This window comes from Taeniopygia guttata, chromosome 1 (genome assembly GCF_048771995.1).
Source record: "Taeniopygia guttata chromosome 1, bTaeGut7.mat, whole genome shotgun sequence".
In the NCBI taxonomy this organism is placed as follows: domain Eukaryota; kingdom Metazoa; phylum Chordata; class Aves; order Passeriformes; family Estrildidae; genus Taeniopygia; species Taeniopygia guttata.
The window spans coordinates 104,504,539-104,521,085 of record NC_133024.1 but is presented as its reverse complement, the minus strand read 5'-3'; the positions used below and the strand labels follow the sequence as shown (position 1 = coordinate 104,521,085).

The window sequence follows — 16,547 nt, the reverse complement described above, 5'->3', positions numbered from 1 at the left end:
CTCCACCCTCCAGGTCCTCACTGTATGAAAACTCCTCTTCTATGGTAGAGCCTGCCCACTGCTCCCAACCCCTTACCTCTGGTTTTGATGGGGTGAAGACCAGTGAACTTCATTTCCCTCTGCAAAGAGTAGCTATTCCTGCATCTCTCAGGCCAGTGGGGGAGAGTTTCTTGTAGTCCTAAATAACACCTAATCAAGGGCTGGCTTCATGTTGGCTGTTCCTCTTCAACAGGAAAATGACCTGGCCAGACTGGAGGCACTGTAGGAAGAAGCAGAGCCTCATGTCCCCATCTGTGTTTGAAACAGGGGCAGGCCTGGGCATCATAAAATATGATTCTCCCAAAACAACTTCCTTCTCAAGAACAATTAGTCATTAAATTGTTTTGGTTTGTTGAATAATTTTGTCAAGAGTTGATGCTCTTCAATACTGGAAAGCCTGAATGGCAGCAAGGCTGAAATTATTTATCTTCTTGCAGCAGCCATGTGGGCCTCCTTTCTCTAGTCCATCCTCATTCTCCTTTAGTTGTAATTTCCATGTTTGAACAGCACAGAGTCCTACCAGCAAAACTTCTGAGAGGTTTAGGGAGCCTGTGTCTGAAGCTTGAGGTCAGCAAGCAGGATATTAATCCTTTTTACTTACATAATTGTGAATTTCCTGAACAATCTACATAATCCACCCTCCTCATGCTGCATGCTCACCAATGCTGTAATTTCTTCTTGTTGTGTTTTTTGTTTTGTTTTGGTTATTTTGTTTTTGTTTGTTTTTCCTCTTTTTTTTTTTCTTTTGTTCGTTTCTTGGTTTGGATTTTTTATGTGTTTTTGGGTTTTTTTTTTGTGTTTGATTTTCTTGTTGATGCTCGGGTGATTTTTTTTGTTTTGTTTTGTTTTGTTTTTTTTTTCTTTTTATATTTTCTAAGTGTTCTGAGAGGCTTTGGAGTTATGGCATTTCTAAAAAGTAGAGGAAAATAAAGGAAAAATTCACCTTGTTCCATTCAAGCTCTGGGAATACAGAACGCTGTCTACAATGCTGTTTGTGCTTTTAACAGTTTCTGGAGGTCTCAAAGCAAGGACTAACAGCAGGGCTTGAGTGACAATAGAAATATAAGGTATGACAGCTGCTGGTTACAGGAACAGGGACAAATATCATTATGCAATATTTATGATACAAAATATCCAAGGAGAGAGGTGGCAGGTTGGTGTCTGTACCAGCACAGGTCTCTGCAGAGGTGTGTGTGCCACCACTCACCCAGTCCCCTGTCCCCCAGAGCTGAGGCTGCCAGTCACCCCAGGCTGCGTGGTGGCTTTTTGATGGGGACACCTGTCCACAGGGGACCAGAGTGACTTTGCAAAACCCATTTGCACTTGTGGCTCAGAGCTAGAAATTTAGTCCAAGTCTGGGGAAGAAGAAGGTGTGTTAACCCTTGCACTACATAGCCCATCAGCAGCTCTGAAGAATACCATTGCAGCTACAGGCTTTGATTTTTATTGATGCAATCATTTGCAAATGCTGTTACAAATGACTGGACAGTAAAACACTGATGGATTTTTAGAAAGTGCTTAGTACAGTGTTTAATTTCAGTCCTTTGCCATCTCAATGGCACCCATCCCTTTAAAAATGTATCGTAAATGGAGACATGAGTATTATTTATAAAACAGACCAAAATGGATGGCCTTAAGCATTAAGTATTGCATGATCACATAGCCAGCAAGTTTCCTGCATATGTACAGTGTGCACTCTCAATGGAGTTTAAATCCATACTTAAAGCAAGTCATACGGATCATCTGAGCATCATCAATAATGAGGCCAAAAAAACCCACTTTAAAACACTGTAATGGTAATTTGGGATCATTGATCTGCAAACACAAGAAGTAGGAAAGAAAAGTCATCCATACTGAATCAGAGCAAAGATCTACCCCAGCATATTCTACCTGTACCATTCAATAGCATGAGAGGCAAATATCTCTTTATGAGTGTCACAGTCCCTGAAAACAACCTAAGTTTTATGATGAAAATTTTGAGACTACAGCAATGCAAATAATAGAGAGCAAGGTCATATATTTGTCCTTTGTAAGCAGTTAGTCTGTTCTAACAGGATGTGCATAAATAATGGAACCAGAAATAAGCTTCATTAGCAGTGGGATACAAAAATAAAAGGAAAAAAAAAATAGGCCTTCTCATGGAAGCTCAGCAATGTGCTTTTTAAAGAAAGCATGCATTTATAAGAGAATTTAAAAGATGTAAATTTATTGGTATAAGAAGAAGCTAAGTGATCTTATCCAACTGAGTGCTTTGCATGCAACTTGTTGCCATTTATTTTCTCCACCTCTCAGTATAATCAAAGATAGCTAAAACTCAAGTTTGGAGAGAACTGTTTAGGTTTTTTTAAAAAATGCATTAGATTTTACAGAAAATATGCTAAACTATACTTTATGTAAATTGTTGTCCTAAAACATTTTTTAGTGTGAGATGCTAAAGTACAACTGATAAATAATGAGCTCATGTAAGAAGCATAAAAAACCACAGGAAAATAATAAAAGGTAGAGGAAAAAGAGGCAAAATTACTCCTGTTCTAGGTGCTAATTTAAAGATGAAGAGAGAATTCTTTTTCAAGACTGAGATGGCAGACAGCAGTACCTTGGTGTCAAAGGCAGGATGACAAAGAGTGTTTGATCCTGTATCTTTTCTATTTCATTTCAGCCAGTCTCTAAACTGAATAACTGTCCTGATGAGTGTGAGAAAAAAACTAATTCAATAGGAATAACAATAACTTTTTAGTGTCCTGCTCATTTTTTCATTTCCCCCCCCTTATACTGCTATAAAGAATTCTTCTAACAGCTATTTCCATCTTGAATGTTTAGGTCAGTATTGTGTGGAAGGAGTAGCTGAGAAGCAGAAAAAGATTGGTTTAGAGGTTAGGACCTGATCTCTTCAGGGGCATGTACATGGAAAGCTGGATGTGGGAATGAGGTACCTCAGAGATTTGCTACTGGCACCTACCCAGTGACAATGCAATAGCCTAAAACCAGGTTCCAAAAAAGGTTGTGCTGAAAGAGGAGGATTTTGCTGTTTCTCCTCAAAACAAAAGCCCTCAATACTCCTGCTGTCCTGTTTCCACAGCCAACCTGTCTCGTCCCATCCCTCCTCCCCATCCTAAAGGTGTCCTGCAATCTCCAGTACCTTCCTGCCTGGAGACAACTCCAGGCTTTGATCTCCAGCACCCACGACAGGCAAGAGGCAGCCTGAACTCTGCTAACGTGTAAACTCACCTTACACCTCTAACACATAAAGTTATGAAGGCTGGAGCCTACCAGATCTCTAACATAAGAAATCATTAAATATTACAAAATTACGTTGAGATGTGATCATAAAAAATAATAAAGTCAACAAAATAAAACACTGCAGATGTGTGGGAGAACTGGCTGAGAGCCACCACTTTCCTTCATCCTTGAGAAAGATTCTTCTGCTGTACCTTCAGGAATGGCACTAACTACTGGCTAAGAGCAGCAGTTTGCCATTCTGAATAAAATGAATCATTCTTAATATGATTAGCACATGTTACATATTAGAATGAATATGAAATTTAAGTTTGAAAAGAGCATTTGTCTAAAAGAAGAAAAAGGTTGACATGACATTTTCTTCGTAAATGAAGACTTACAGGGAAAAAAACCTCTGCTTTCTATATTCATTGTAGAGTTATTTCTATTAAAAAGCTATTAGTTACTCAAATGTCACTTTTATGAATAAAAACTTATCTTGGTGCAATAGGAGATATTGCAGGTCAGTTCTTGTTTATGTAAAGAACTGAAAACTCATAGATTTTCATTAAGAAAGACAAAAAATGTAGAGCTACTAGCTCACCCTTTCACTAAGTGAGAACATGAAAAGCTCTAATAGATTATTTAAAATTACAAAGTCAAATTGTTAAATAAGTTAGACAGGAATAAAATAATCTTTGATAGCATTTTTAATAGTTTTATTTATCAACTGCTCAGAAATGAATAATTCATAGAGTGGACACACTGGGTTCAACAGAATTAATTTTCTATGTCTTAGACAATGGTATGAAAAGCAGAGATTTCCAGGAGACAGGATTTCTGATAAAAAAGGTTTGCAATTTTACTTCATTGATTTTTTTTCCCTGTCTGCTAGTTTATTTAATTTGAATAGATCAGCACCTTGGAGCTGTTAGACCAGGATAGTCACAATAGCATGGCTAGCCTGCTAAAAAAGAATCTCGGATCTATCCCAAGACTTGCAGAATCTGAATTCAATTGATGCAGGAAGAAGTTTGGCAGCCCAGTTGGACCTTGACCACCTATTTTCCCAGAGTTTTAAAATTCTTTTAAGGAGAGTAAATTACTTGGGAATGGGGAATCCCAAGCTTTCCCTGCTAGCTTCATATCAATGCTCTTGGAAAGTCTTATTTGTCTTTCTGCCTGGAAACTCAGTCCTTAAAGTCCAGCTTGAGCTTCTCAAACTTGTAGCTTTTCTTCCTGTTGACCACCTCAAGCCCCAGGATGCACCAAGACCACTGGCATAGTGGTTATGTTGGACAGGAAGGCATTTTCCAAAGTGACAGTTCTAGCCCAAGGGAAATTCTGACTTCCAGCTCTATTGATCAGGTAGGAAACATCCCTCATGACTATCAATATTCAAGACCAGGTCTTTGTAATCTTGGTGATCTTTACTGACTTGCAATAAATCTAAGATGTTTGATTTACCAAAATGCTGTGAAGCCCATTTGTTCTGGCTGAGACTACCTTTTCCCAAAAATTACTGACCTTGACATTTCGGTGTAGTTTCAGCTCTACTACATGTGTTCTGCAGGACTTGAGATACTTATTGTCACTTGCTGTTTCAATTAACCTGCCACCAGAGCTCAGAGAAATTTATCCTCTAATTCTGTGTTTAGTTTAATTCAACTACAAGGACAGCAAGTCCATGAGATTCCACAATAGAGACCCTCCAGGATCAGCTGAATGAATGGTAGGCTGTGAGAGTCCAGGACATCCCTCTGGCTGCCCTGGCAGTCTCAAGACCCTGGCAGGGGTCTCGGTGACCTTGGCATGGAGTCAAAAACACCTGTGGTTTTGATTTTAGCCCATGGAAAAAACTGCCAACTTTGTATGAGGAATTACAAGCCACAAGGGTTTGAGTAGCGTGGTAGTTAAATTAACACAGGGTGAAAAAGTAGAATTTTTGGGCTTTTTTGAATGGGGTTCAAGGGGACAAAATGGAGGGATTTGGGTGTGTCCTGACCTTCTTTTCCTTCTCCTTGCCCTCCATGTCTTGCTGTGATGGTGACACTTTTCTATTGGTCTAAGGTAGAGACACACTGTCTAACATAAATGATACATATTGGCACATTATTTTAAATATAGTACAGGTAGTTTTTAGTATAAAATGTAAACACCACCCTAGAGAGAAGACAGAATGCCATGGCCAACTTGCTAGACAGAGTTCAGCAGGTCAGAGAAAGAATGTTTTAGACAAGGAAAAATAAACTTGAGAAGCCAACACTATGCATTTCCGACTTCTTCTTTGGCTGTGCAGGCTGGGAAATGAGGGCTTTTACACTGCTGGGGTCACCTCAACACCAAGACCCTGAGAGTAGGCCTGAGTATGTCCTACAGTAAATCAATATTTAGGAAATAATAGCTAAAATCCTGAAAGCAATACAGCTGTAAAATGCTGTATTGGATCATCTGCACTGCTTCTGTACCAGAGATTATTTCTTATGGAACCCCAATGTTGTTATAAGTGTAGCATGCATTGCTTACTGTAGGTCTATGAACACTGTTTCTTCTGTGCAAATTGGATTTAAATTGCAGTGGAACCTCCTTCTGGTGGAGGCCAGTAAATGTCACTGCGATAACAAGCACTGCTAGTTACATTTGTGATTGCTCATTTTTTGTTCACTATTTCTTCATCTGTTCCTCAAAGAGGTCATTTGTTTTTGGCAGGCTACTTGAAGAAGAGTGAAGAAAGGAGAATATTTATTAATGCATTTACATAAATGGTGTCAAGCTAAATTCAGTATAATCTGTAGAGCAATATTACTTTCAACTTATTAGGAAAAGAATAAATAAAATCAGAATGACTAGACACTGGAAAGGGCACTAAACAAATTGGCAGTGAAACCTTAGCAAAGCACCCTTGTTATCACTCTTGTCTAGGCTACACTTCTGCAATGAGGAAACTGCTTAACACTCTGTAAGCTCTGAGATGACTCATATGCTTCAAGTGAAGCATTTACATAACTGTTTATAGGCTGGGGGCATTGCATCATAACCTCCATGGGGGAAGAGAATAATATCTCCCATGCTCATTACAAACCAAAATTTAATTCCTGCTTCTAGCAGGAATACCTTTGCAGTTTAAGTTAAAACATCACAGATATATTTTTACTTTTTTTCTTTTTGCTACTGACTTGCAGTAAACATAATGCTTTTGGGATGCTTTTGTACAAGAAAGGCAGAGGTAAAATGAAAAAAAGGCAAAGTAGTAAAGATGCAAATCAGGGAAACCATTTTGCAAGGTAATTAATTGTATTAGAGGAGGAAATATATGTGGAACAAAAATGGGTGCTGGTCTCTGCTCTGTCTTATATTGATATTGCATATCATTAAGCTATAACTAAGATGAAACATATGATAGAGAAATAGTTATATGTTCTTACATGGACATTTGTGTGCTACTTAATGGCTCAGGTATTATTTGAATTTATCTTTTAAAATAAAACCTGTAAGCATAATTACTCTTGTGACTGGTATTGCAATAGTGATAAATTTGGACCCTAACACTATAATTTGATGGGGTTTTATTGGTTAGAGACAATATTTGCTAGAAGATGGTGAGGAGAAGAACTGGAAACATTAATCTCAAAATTAGGACAAACATTTTTCCTGTTTACTTCCAGTTAAAATTATTCTGACTTCCATGTTATAAAACTAGTATGTCTGCCATATTTTATTAATTCATAGAATCATAGGACATTTTTTGTTGGAAGGGCCCTCCCAAAACCATCAAGTCCAACCTCCATACAATGATGAGGGGGGAATTCTGGTTTTTTTTTTCCTGTTTTTTCCTATTTCTGCAATCCACTGAGAAAATTTGGGCCCCAAAATTACATAAAAAATTCTATCTTCATGTTTACAAAATGATTAGTTTCACATCTTCTATGAATAGCATTTTGTATTTCTAGAGTGCCTTTGTATAGACCACCTAAAGTATTCTGCAGTTTTCTTAAATAGTGCAACAACTTTTCTGATACAAATGGCTGGGTCTGTATTTTCTGTTCAGTTGAACATAATTAGTATACTTCTATGGTGACAAGTATTCTGAGAAACCAACTGCAGAAGAGCTATCTGGGCTGCCAGCAGAACTCCCATCCTAGTCTGGGATTTCACCCACTGTCCTCACAGAACCATGGCATTTTGCACAGTAACGCTCCATCTGTTTATGGCTGGCAAAATAATCCTCCTCATAACCACTGCCCAGCTCAACAGCTGTAATTGTGTAATGAAATATAAAACCTTTTAAGGCTCCTATTGCTGTGAGATAAATAAGGAGTTCAATCCACATAACTCGTTCTATGCAAAGGTGCATCACTTTGGAGTCTTTTACAATGGGTGAAGAGTAGAGAAATGGAATCTGGGTGTTCATGTGGACTAAAAACAAGGGGGTTTAGTCAATGACTCCTCCATGAGTCTCTGAATAATTTTCACTGCTCACAACACTTACTGATGTGCTTCTTGTATTTCTGGCTCATGTTACAAGAAGTTCTGTCCAGTGCTGCCTGTCTAACCCACCAAATGCCATTCTGATGCCCACAGACAAAAAAAGAGCATGGTGAACTGGGAAAAGAAATATGGTAATAGCTCCTTTGGGAGCCAAGATGGATGATTAAGCCTTAGCTAGAGGAAGTGTCTAGTTGTGAAGAGAGAGGAACAAAATCAAGTCATACCTTGCAAGAGAAGATTTTATTTCTGGTGTTAGGGGATGTACATTTCCTGCTAATTTGAAAGGAAGTCATGGAAACACGGTGGCTGCAGCAAAGATCTTTCAGATCACCGAGTCCAGATCCTTCAAGCAGGGGATAGTTTTCATACTTCTGACATACCCAGTGTATTTTACTGGAGCCTAGCTAAAAGACCAGCAAGAAAGTTGCATAATTTGGAAAGAAGCCAAGACAAATGCTTTTCCATTAAATACTATATAATTAGTTTTAATTCACTATAAAATCCTCTAGAATTTATCCCCTTTACTGGTAGATTGAAATATACTCCCTTTGGGAGGGTTTTAATAGGAATATTTGCCCTCATGAAGAAAGTATGTATTCCCATTCTCTTCCCAGCTGTCTGATAAAACAGTTGAGGCAATGGCTCCTTTGCTAGCTTTGCCAGTAATCTCTGTGGCTTGCTTGGGTACAATCTATATCTTCTTGTGGGGTATGGGAAATAACTCAGTTTAAATAATAATCCTGTCTTCCTCTTCTGATTTCACAGAAAACATAAGATTTCTACACACTAAAGATATGGTAAGAAAATCCTTTGCTTTTTTATGCATAAAATGGAGGACTATCCAGAGAATATAACATCTGGGAATTGACCTATTTAGTAATGCTTCATAACTAATTCTTATCCTCCTAAGAAAGGCATGTTAAGTCAATTAAAAGGTTCATGCATATAAATTGCTTGGAGCTATTCAAGGATGATGATAAAAATATAGTGAAATTTGTAATCCTGTTGGTAAAGAGGGGAACTTCTTTACAAACAGAAGAAACTAGACTGGGTAAAATGCAGAAATACTCACTACAGACTCATTTGCAAACAGACACAGTCTAAGCAGTGTTGATTTGCTCTCATTTAGAATTGTGACAGTCCCAGTTTCTCAGGAGATGGCAAGGAACAGAATTCCCAGTAAAATACTCTGTAGACCATGACTATGCCTGCTTCCTCAGATGTGCACAAAGATTTTACACAATTCACTTTGCCTCGAGAGAGATATTTTTTTTAAGTGAATGTCTAATTACAGAAAGGAAGAAAGATGCAAAATTATTTGTAAATTCAGATGAATTCTGGCTAAAGAAGGATAGAAAATATCGAGAGGTGTTTCTTACAGTTTCAAAACAAGTTTTTCAATATTTCTTACTTTAATGTATTATATTTTGAGAAATTACCTACCCTGACAAAGGAAGGACTTTTCAAAGAGGACTGAAAATCTGGAAAGGAAATGCCACTTATTACTTTGTGCTGAAAGACATAGTTGGCTTCCCCAAAATAAGACACTGCATGACATCATTGTTACATCAAATATTCCTGAAAAGGTTATCTAATTTCAACCCTAAGAAGCGCACTGATTTCTTAGCCAAGTATTGATCCTTGGCAGATTCAAATCACAAGGGTTGAACTGTGCTAATTATTGTGAGAACAGACTTCTTCAATGTTTTAAGTTCCCATGTCTAAATTGTCCTTTCCTACCCTCATGCAAATGACATTTTTTCACAGCAAGGAGGAAGGGAGAGCTGTTGCATCTCCAGATGAGGTGAGTTACGAGTTCTGTCAAGAGGTGAGATGTGTAAACACTACTTAACACTTAATATTCCTTCAAGCCCCTTAGACTCAGGTTAAGATGTCTCCTGTGAGTTCAAATTCCCTTTGAACTAGGTCATCTGAGTGATAATGACAGTTTACATGTTTGTGTTGTCACTATCATCCTGCGTCCATGAAAAGCAGTGTGGACATCAAATTACACAGAGCTAAAAATCATGGAGGAGCCTGCATCAATTTTACTTAACTTCTCAGTATTCTAAAAACAACAGACTGAACCCAAGAACTTGGAAAGACCATATGCCAAGAAATTTTCTGTAGATCCTTCCTGATTTTATTCTGCAGAAAATATCTCCCCAGATTAAACAATTTTTACAGTAAAGAGGAGTTTACTGTAAACATTTTAACAGATAAACAGAAGTTTATCTGTTACCATCTAGAACACAAAATACTCCCTAAGAATGATTTTGGTGGTGTATCAAAACTAAAATGGAATATGAATCCTTAGGCCTGGAACAAAATATGCCATACCAGGACATTTTCTATCCAGGTTACTGAGTTTTCTGCATCTTAAGTTAAGGTCATTTTGACCTTGGTTTTGGTACTTCTATTCTATATAAAGCCACAAGAATTGTTTGTAAGTATTGCAAGAATAGACAAAAGGTGTTAGAATCTCCTGAACCATTAAGACAATGGTTTGTTTAGAGTTTGACTTGAATTCCAAATAAAATATTATTTTCTGCCATATTCCATGCACCTGTGTCATTCAGATGTATAGTCTAAAACAGGATACTAACTCTCATGAGTGACTAATGCCTGCTGCACCCACACTATATGAGCTAGATTGAATTATCGTTTTTGGAAAGGTCTGCTTAGTTGGTTTTGGTTTCTTTGGTGTTTTGTTTTAGTATGGTTTTTTTGCTTGTTTGTGGCTTTTTTGTTGATTTTTTTGTTTCTTTGGTTGGTTTTTGTGTGTGTTTGTTTTTCTTTTGTGGTTTGTTTGTTTGTTTTTTGTTTGTTTGTTTGTTTGTTTTTAAGGTACAGAGCACTTTGGATTCATATTACAGAAGCTGGGTTGAAGAAATGTCCCAGGCACTTGGAGGGCCATGCTGGGAATTGTCATGCTGTGATTCATCAGAAAAGGCTTAACCAGAAAGCAAATTTATAAAGAAGCTGTCAGTGTAACCATAGAATTAGTCAAGGATGTATCAGAACTTTCACATATTCTCACATAAACAGAGGTAATTTACTGAAACAAATGTGCAGCTGATATTTACCCATTCCAAGGTGTTGTGAGGATAACCCAGGGGTCTGGTGAAACTGTCAAACAGCCAAAATTAACCACAGATGAAGGGTAACACCCTTTCACATTGGCCAAGTCTAAATACTCTGGAGATGAACTCTTGTTTTATATCTGATTGTGGTTTTGATTCAGCACTGTGGTGAAGAACATGGATTACCTTTAAGTATTCCACTCCTCTCTCTGCTGCACTCACACAAAATAAATTAGGTAAAAAAATCACAGGTTACAATAGAAAGTGAATAATTAAGAGCTAAATTGAACTAGTGTCAAACTGTCTAGGGGGAAAAAGTAATTTCCATCCACATCTCAGTGATGGTGCAATAAACAGTGTAACAATACCATAGAATTACTGAAAACCCATATCACACTTTTATCCTTTCTTGTAATGGTCCTTATTACAGGCATTAGACTCATTCATCAAAAGGTTAGACATAAATTATAGAAATAGATTAAAGATGAACACTGGTGCATGTGCTTGCTTCAATTTAAGCTGCTCTTACTGCCTTATTCAGATTCTTTAGGTTGAACAAAGTTTTGGTTTGGTTTAGATTTTTTTGTTGTTGTTGTTGTACAAGTATCTCACAGTTTTGAATTTTCCCAGTAGAAATTCTCTGTAATTAAGACTTCATCAGTCTTTTCAAATTTAATTATTTTTAACTTTTGGAAAAATAATTTCATTTGTTTCTAAATTTTTTCCAAGAGCAGTCTCAGTCTCATTCATGACCATTACCATTGCCTAATTAAAAATAAATTAACTTTATACACAAAAACAAAAAAGTTAATCCAATAGGGATAGTATACTTGACAAAAAAATTACGGACTATTTCCAGCACTGTAAGAAAAAAAAAAAAAGAATCTATTTTTAAATCCAACTCAAAAGTTTTTATTCATGAACATTTTCATAATTTTTCATTGCAGTTTGAATTCATATAGTGAGAACATAATACTGAGAAACAATTTTAAAGTATCATTTACCATGTTAAACATACCATATATCTGAGTATTGAAAAGAAGCAAAGTTTTTAGAAAAAGGATGAATGATAAATATTTGATAAAAGTTCATTTTTATGATGATAAGAATAAGAATTTCATGAAATAAAAATATATAGAATTAAATATGTAATCAAAAGTAGACCACAATGTTCTTTCATTAACCATATTTAAGTTGTACAAGTCAAGAAAATAGCGAGAAAAACAGTTTCATATTTTAAGCACAGGCTTACTTAATACAGATTTTCATAATAAAAGGGGACAGTCCTTGCCAATCACCAAGTCCCTCCAAACCTATAAATTAATCTTTTTTCCTGATTGCAGAATAATTATCAGCTAAAGAACAGTAAGTCTCCTTTAAAAATATTAGGCTTAGATGTGCACACAAATGGAAATTGTACATGCAAATAGAAAGACACAATCTGATTACATGTAGTTTACTCTGAAATATTAATTTGTACAGTTCTCGCTTTCAGTGACTACAGGATAAATCTTCAGATTATAAGTATGTCTTCATTTAATGTGCCCTTTATTAAAGTATGAAACATTTCAAACGAGTGACAAAAATGTTATAAAATACCTGTTTAATCCTCCTCTATCTTTCTATCCCACCCTGTAAGATAAGAGTCTATTCAAATACTATTCACATATGACCACATTTCTGAAAACAGGCACTATTAATCTTGAGACCTACTGTCATTAATAAAATTCAAAGCAGAATGTGGTATCTATCCTACAAAAAGGGGACTTCAGGGAAATCGATCTAAAAAAACTCGGTTCCTTGAATGTTATTACCTTTGTTGTTTTCCTTAAAAAAAAATAATTCTTTGTAATCTCAATCTGGATCTTCTTTTGGTTTATTATAACAGGAAGTTTGAAATAGATTGACATGATATGATAAATAGCTACCACAATCTCTTCAGGTCTAAACACTTGCAGAAATGTTCCTGTACATGCCACAATTTCATCTGAACACCAGGTACATTTTAAGCTGGCGCACACAGGTCCCTCCTTTTTCGGTACTGCATCTTTTGGCTCCTTCCCTGCTGTTTCTGAGCAACTTGTAATAGAGTGTTCCATGGAAGAAAGACTTCAGGCAGAAGTCCAGAGAAAGAGGAAAGAAAAATGTGACTGCTATCTCTCAGCAAGCTCTGGAGAGTGAAATTACAGTAACTTACTACTGTGGCAATATCGCTCATGGGGAGAAATAAAAATGAAATCTTCTGGTATGGAAAAGATTTTTATTCAAAGTAAATTCTATATGGTCACAGCTTCAACAGTCTTCATTAAAACCATGCCACTGAAACCTCTAAACACAGAGGAAAAAACCATGGATTTAGAGCACGCTAACTGTTTTTCATAGCTGTCTGCACAATCACTGTCAACTACAGAGAGACTCCACAGTAATCTGAAATCAATTTACATAAGAAGAGTCATTGGACATCAGTGTCTCATCATTTGTCACTATATGAAACAATCTAATATTCTGCCTTAGCAGGTGCTCTGCTCCAATTATGGAACATAAATTGCAAATCCTTTCCTATTTCTGAACTTCCTTTGAAGTACGAATTTGGAAGAATGGTGACCTCTAGTATTTCAGGATCCAATCCCTTTGATTTAAAATATTGTAAACACACTGCTCATAAAAAAAATGAAAAGAAAAAAAAAAAAAAACGAAAAGAAAAGGCTCCACAGAATTTAGATAATTTACATGAGGGGGAGAGTAAAAGGGGCAATTACATTACAGAAATCAAAAGAAAATTGCTTTATGTCCTCAAAGATTTGGCTGTTTAGACACTTTAAAAAATGAGGAAATCAGAAATAGAAAAAATGGGTGAAAATACCACTTGTTTTCTGCACCCACACTTGGGAAAAAACACTTTGACCGATGACAATTGTTTGTGTGTGAAAGAAGGAAAGCAACTATGAACATATCTAGATCTTATTCTTCCTCATACCATGAATATGCCTAAATCTTGTTATTTTCTTCAACAGCATTTGTGATATCTGCTATTTCTGGACATCCCTAACCTCTGAAGATCCACATCTCATGAGATTTCTACATCAGCCTTTGCTGTAGCAGTCCTGCAAAATTTTCTCACCCATTGCCATAAAACATGATTACTAAGATCTGTTTATTTTAAAGCAGTTTTGACTATCAAAAATCCTTCATGTCCCTACCTGCAAAGCTATCCAAAATAATTTTAGTCTCTAATTATTCAATCATTTTTGTGTTTGTTTAGTTATCTAAATGTTTTTCCACTCCTAAATTACTCAAAATAAAAAACTCCCACACAACATTTTACAAGGTAAAACTTCTGCTGGAAAAATAAATGGAAGTTTTGTATAAAAAAAGGAAACAAAACTTTAAAAAGATCCACTTAGAAACTATGGTGAAAAGTTTTGATTGATCTGATTTACCTTCAGGTTCTTTAAAGCTTTTGTGATTCTGGTATTTTTTAATTCCAATTGAATAATATGGGGGAAAAGCCATTGTAGGACGTGAAAACTGCCACTCAGTAGTTATAGCTCCTTGCATAGATATTTGATTCTAAGTGGGTATGTAGATTGCCACTAGACAGAAAGTGCTTTTACTACTTTCTTTTCATCTTAATCCTTTCTATTGACCAAGTTAGGAGGGGTTTCATTGGCAGAACAGAAATGATTGATGTATTGCCATGATTTCAATAGATTCAGAATAAAAGCATAAATATCTAGTTCATAGCTTTAAAACTTCCTCCCTCCTGCCTCATGCTGCCAATCTAAGGATTCGTAGTGTCAAGTAACTTGTATTTATGGATAGAAAATTTTTTACAGTTTAGCTGATTGTAATAAATAATTTTTTAAAAAATTCAAGGTTTCAGTAAAGGAAATTCTTAGCCAGATTTAAAAAAAAAAAAAAAAAAAAATAGAAGCATAATTTAATTGCCTACTAGTCGGCTTTAATCTTCATCAGCAAAATTATGAATGGATACAATTTTCATCTGTTCATTTACCTATGCAGAAGAAGCACTACCTTTGGAATTTGGGATGTTTGCAACAGCTATTCTATAACTGACATAATCCTTTCTGCAAAGGTGCACACAAGGAGATGTGTGGTAGGCAGAGCTGACATAGGTACAGAAGGTGGGATATTTAGGGCAGCACTCAGAGCCAGCCAAGACAAATCATTCATCTCCATCTTAGATTATCAGTAGAATCTTGCTCAGCTATTAATACCATAGAAGAAACCAGATACCAGATCTTTGCTATCTAGGGGAGGATTTGTAGTCATTAGGTCACCATTATGTGGTTGTTTGCAAAACTCACCTACCATCTAAACCTTTGACAGAGAAGAGTTTGTAACTCATGAGTCGAGATAACAGGACCATGATGAAAACAACCCAAGGAAAAGTGGCATAACCTGATTAGCTCTGATGAGTGGAAGTGCCTTTTGTCTCAGATTGTGCTGTTGTAAGATGGCAGGCTTATTGTGCAGTGGAAGCACTGTTTAGGTCACACATACTTGGAAAACAAAGACATGGATTTTACCTGAGCTCCTGGTCCTCCAAACCCACGGTGACATTCCCCACACCATTTTCACGTGCTCACTGTTCAAAATGGAACAGTATTTTGAGGTTGCTTCATAAAATTAAAAACTGGCATGTTAGTAAAACTTCAGCATAAGCCCCCAGCTGGATGGTGTTTATATGTGTCACACCAAATATGTGATATCTTAGATTCCAGCTCCATGCCAGCAACTCTTCAGCCAGCACTGCCCTCTTAAATGAGAATTAGTATTTGAACAACTTAACTGTATTGGTACATGTGCAAAATAGATGACATTTTCTTTCTTTTTCCTTCAAAGATAGCTGTATTGGCTCACTATGGAGTTAATTTCACACAAGTTTGTCAATTGGCTCACTGTGGAGTTAATCTCACACAAGTTTATCAAACATAAGGTGAAATGTGAATCACAGACCAGAAGTTTTAAAACTGCACTGTTTTAGTTATCCTGAACTATTGATTTTCCTTCGTAGCAAAACTTGTTCAAGGAATATTAATACTGCTAACTTTTTTTGAACATAAACTTGCAGTTTGAATAAGATGCAAATAGCTACCACCCTTAGAAATGAAGAAAACTACCCATATATTTTGCAGCACAAAGTTGAAACTAAACATGCCATTTTTCACCAAAATATTGTTTCCCATTACTGAAGAGAAGTGATGGGCCTGAGGGCCTCATGCATTACAAATCTCGTGTGCTTTAAATTGCTAGTAAATCACTTGCAGTTTTGCCTTTAGTAGTTTCTGCCGAGCTCAGCATTTATTGCTTACAGCTGAATACAGCCACCTAAATCATCCATCACAATTTTATAACCTACTGTCAGTTTCCATTTCATACACCAAAGAACTGGCACATCTTCAGAATGGCAATGGGTGAGCACGCTCTGTACACACTGAATAGTTCTGCGTGTGCAGCTTGATGCAGTGTTTTTAGCAGCACAGGGAGAAACACCCATGAGTTTCAGCCGTCAGCCTTTGACCTAATTTGAGGGGACAGAGGTTCAGAGCAGAGCCTTGCCCACAGCTTGGAGTTCAGAGCTCTAGTGCTTGATGCCATCAGGTTGCTTACAGTGACATGAACATTTCTGTTCTTCATTGACTCCATACAAGAAATAAGGTGAAACTTCACCCAGATGTGCCAGACACACCGATGGCC

The 16,547-nt window shown here is 36.6% G+C and overlaps 1 protein-coding gene and 1 long non-coding RNA gene across 5 annotated transcripts in view; one reads left to right on the top strand and one right to left on the bottom strand.

The window, feature by feature from the left end:
• The window catches only part of IL1RAPL1 (interleukin 1 receptor accessory protein like 1), a 676,860-nt gene that overhangs the window by 47,911 nt on the left and 612,402 nt on the right, over nucleotides 1-16,547 (bottom strand). The gene's annotated exons all lie outside the window — the stretch shown is intronic.
• LOC140684935 (uncharacterized) overlaps nucleotides 506-16,547 on the top strand; it is a 51,982-nt gene continuing 35,940 nt past the window's right edge. Inside the window, exon 1 of the long non-coding RNA XR_012057956.1 lies at nucleotides 506-16,547. This exon is cut by the window's right edge and continues 32,864 nt beyond it. This is a non-coding gene — a long non-coding RNA (uncharacterized lncRNA).